Genomic DNA, 4655 nt, shown 5'->3' on the forward strand with positions numbered 1-4655 from the left:
TGTTTTTGCATACGTCATTTTGTTCACTGTTGTGGTTTTAGTGAAATGCAAAGAGCTCAGCCACAGTAAATGGCCCATAGTGTGCAATATGGGAAAGGAATATGACTAACGTTGACATTTAGACATGAGGATCTATGCTGATAGTTTAGAAAAGCTGCCATCATCACATTTTAAAGACTTTTAGCAAAGAATATTTTATGACACATTGTTACCACAGTGCTCAGATGCATTTCCATAAAAACAACAATTATGCAGGACTGCAACAAATTCGTGGTACGACAAGTCAGCACCACCAGCTTGCAAAAATCTGTCCTGCAGCATGATTTAGGGATAGATTAGAACTCGCACACATTTTTATCTTCTCATTTATGTCCCAGAGTGTGACAAACCAGCCAAACTCTCTTTCGGTCAGCCTGCTGCTTTAATGAGGGAATGTGATATTTGTATTTGATGTCACCTGAGAGACTACCTCTATGGAAATGAGGGGATATCTTGGCCCCAAACTCATCTTCTTTTAGCTTCTTTGACCTCTGTCGGAGTCCCAGTCGAGTTGACTTTATCATCACGACACATTTTGCATTACATGACAATTTGCTAGAGTTTCCCCACCCCCTTCTCCAAGGCTAGTGGTTTTTATATCCGCAATCTACATCTTCCTATATCACCCTGACATTCAAATGCCAAGGCTGTTCATTTCCATAGGCTGAGAGAGATATTGTCCTTCTGGCCTTCACAAAGTGATGATAAGGTATAAAGTAGTGGGGGATGTGGCGGCTGCTGAAATGTAAAAAGTCTTTTAAAGTTTTGTTGTTTGACCTTGAGAAACCTCAATTATATTATTAGTTATAAATAATAAATATAAATATTTATAATATTTTATAGAAACAAATATTTATAATAATTTGTTATATATAATTTATATAATCTATAACATATTTAATATTTATTAACCTTTAATATTTAATAATAATATATTAAACTAAAATATTATTGTTATTAATATATTAAATGCTAAACAATTTACAATATTATTAATAGCGCTGTTAAAGGGTTAGTTCACCCAAAAATGAAAATTCTGTCATTTATTACTCACCCTCATGTTGTTCCACACCCATAAGACCTTGTTCTTCTTCGGAACACAAATTAAGATATTTTTGATAAAATCCAATGACTCAGTGAGGCCTGCATTGACAGCAAGATAATTAACACTTTCAAATGCCCAGAAAGCTACTAAAAAAGTATTTAAAACAGTTCATGTGACTACAGTGGTTCAACCTTAATGTTATGAAGCGACGAGAATACTTTTTGTGCGCCAGAAAACAAAACAAATTAACGACTTCATTCATATATCTAGTGTTGGGCAATTTCAAAACACTGATTCATGAAGCTTCGAAGCTTTACGAAAATTTTGTTTCAAATCAGTGGTTCAGAGCGTGTATCAAACTGCCAAAGTCACGCCCCCCAGTGGTGAACTATTACAATTTTGAACCGGGGGAATATTTACTTCAGTGCGAACAAAAAAAGACCCTCATTTGGCCCATTATGAAACATTAAAAAAGATAAATAAGCACGTGATTGGATAGATGTGACATTTGGGTCACATCTGTCCAATCAGCTGCTGGTCAAATCATGTCAATCATTTTCAATTACCTCACTGCTATTGCTAAACCTGCATAGCGGCAAAATGTCTGAAAGAAAGTACGATAGTGGAGCACAAAAACGGAAAATACAAAGGTTAAAAGAACAAGTGACCAAGATATATTGAAATAAAAAAATCCCTAAATTGACTGGATACTTGAAGGGGTGTAGGTAATCGTTACTATGATTGACATGTCCAATGAAATGTTTAGAATCAGCTCCAGGGCGGGATTTCTGCTGAACTGGGCTGCATTCAGCCCCGACAAAACGTTGCAAAACATTTTTTAAACGGAAACGGTGGTGCGTTGAACCAAAGCCACTGGAAGGCAAGCCTGCAACCTTTAGCCAAAAAAGCGTAACGGCTAATGCTAACTGGTGGTAAGGGCGGTACGCATTGGCGGTACGCAGGGAGGAGTTCTGAATGGCGACACGATAGGCTGAGAGGTGCCGCACGTGATTAGGTTAGCCGTTACGCTTTCTCCAATGGTAAGAGATACAGACCCTCTCATCTCTCTATAATAATAGGATCTCTGGTTGAACACCCTGTTCTGATGATGCAAGAGTTGCAACTATGGCAGCTGAGAAGGACATTCTTTGTGTTCTTTTTGAAGAATTTTCAGAGCCTGATGAAGTTGGTATAAATACTGCCCTTGCCGTCCAGAATAAAAGAGAACATCCCAATCGAGTGAAGGGATTCGTGGAAACTGCGGTTAATTATTGTGATCCAACATTTGCCTTTATGTTTATGAAAGTTTATGAAAGTGACATGTCGTTCAACCACAAACGTTGCGCACCGGTTTGAGCTTGAATGTGCCCCTGGGGTGCAACGGTGTGCAACGGGTTTGAGATACCTTTTCTCTTGTTTGGTGGGTGTGTCAGAAATGTCAGCCCGATCAGCGGCAACATGTATATAAACCACACAGTACTGAAGAAACAGCTCGCACAATGGGTATGAATGTAACATAAAAATACTATACATATTTATATATTTTGCTATTGTATTGTGAAGTGACACTTTAATAAACTTTTCTATACTCCTCTGATTATATAATGGTAAATATTACAATATCATAGCACAACAACAGTGATCAGCAATAATGATAAGCCTAATACTCACAATAAAAATAATAAGGTCATATAGATCATAACACAGTCTCAGAGGTAAGAAGTGGATTATCCTTCACCTGAAATGTTTGTCTTTTTTTATCCTGAAATGCGAGGCAAATGTCGGATCACAATAATTAGAAGTTTCCACAAATCCCTTCACTTGATTGGGATGTTCTCTTTTATTCTGGACGGCAAGAGCAGTGACTGTAACATCGAGCGTATTTTGCAGTATTTAACACGTATTTATACCGATTTCATCAGGCTCCGAAAATTCTTCAAAAATAACACAAAGAATGGCCTTCTTGGCTGCCATAGTTGCATCTCATGCGTCATCAGAACGGGGTGTTCAACGCACCGTTTCCGTTTAAAAGACGTTTTGCAATGTTTTGTCGGGGCTGAACGCAGCCCAGGTTTGGGGGGAAAAAAATCATGCGCATTGGATACATCAAGACCGGAAGTGGCGAAGTCACAAAGTCCGTGAGGGAGAGATTGACAGAAAATCCAAACATTTGCCTATCATTCATCGATCTCAAATATGGCTTATCACTTGAAACATGTAAGCAGTAGCAACTTTACAAGTCCGCTCGCTCTAATATTAGCCGAGTCCAGGGGCATTTCCTCCAAGGATGCAAGGGAGGCAGTGCCTCCTCAAAAAAAAAAAAAAAAAAAAAAATAGGATGAGAAATTAATCCATATTACATATAAAACAACACAAATATTACAAATTATGACATTAAAAAGAGCGCAAGTCACTCGTATTTCTAAAGGAACACTGCCCAACAGCGACACCCGCAGGTAAAGTTACAGCAGGAGTCATGCCTCCCTTTCTACTAATAGAAAACCATTAGACCCCTATAGACCTTATGTAGCTCCGCCCCTTTTCAGCACTGCGCTCGTTGTCTTTTGACTTCCGGTTTGTATTTCCACAGCGATCTTACGTATTTATGAAAGAACTGCTCGTTTTAAAATCTTCCTGGTCGACTGACATTTGTTAAGACATCTGCTTTAAACATTACAGTGCTCATGATAACTTTCATTAACTCTACAACAAGTAAATCCACTTCACCAGCTAGTTATGCCACAGAAATATACAGAGCTACCGCAAAAACGGAAGTTCAAAGACAATATTATAAAGATATAATATTGTTTCTTTGGCGCATAAGGTCTATAGCGTGCGGTGGGTTTTGTGGGGGGTAATTGAGAATGAATGCGGGAAAGTCACGTGAGAGGAGGCAATGTCTCCATCGCGCTATGATTGGATGTAATTGGTTATGGTTGGATATGATTGGTTTGTTTGATAAATCCCGCCTCTTGTTTGTTTGCACGTTCCGCGCGTCAGTTTGAATGAACAAATGATGGCGTCAATGGGAAGACTAATTGAAAAGTAAGTAAACAGATCACCCAGTTAGATATTACCGCTTTATGTCACGTCAAAATCAAACTTGAAATGGACTGAAAACATGATGATTGCGGTGGTTTTTAGCGCAATCAGCTTGGTGAAATTAAAAGTACATCTTCCTGTCTGTGACAGACGGTGTTTACGGAGCATGACTGATGATCCAAATAGCCTAAGTTGACTATTAAATAGAAAAACATCAATACACAAATAAAATATATTGTTTAAATTGTTACAGCCTTTAGTTATTATTTTGGAATGAATGTAGAAATGCTTAAAATACTAACTTGATGAGATTGACTTGGTTTTGATAAATAGAACATTTATTACAATACATTGTTAATGTAAATACAAAATAGAATTGTATTTTGTTTCTTTTTTTTTCTTTTTTGATGTAATGTAATGTTCATTTAACATGGAAGATGTGTCAACGAAAGAGTAATGCACATGAATTTACATTTGATTCATAAAAAATTAAAAAATGTGCCTCCTCATTTCAGAACACCACTGCACG

The sequence above is a fragment of the Ctenopharyngodon idella genome, chromosome 11 (genome assembly GCF_019924925.1).
Source record: "Ctenopharyngodon idella isolate HZGC_01 chromosome 11, HZGC01, whole genome shotgun sequence".
Classification (NCBI taxonomy): domain Eukaryota; kingdom Metazoa; phylum Chordata; class Actinopteri; order Cypriniformes; family Xenocyprididae; genus Ctenopharyngodon; species Ctenopharyngodon idella.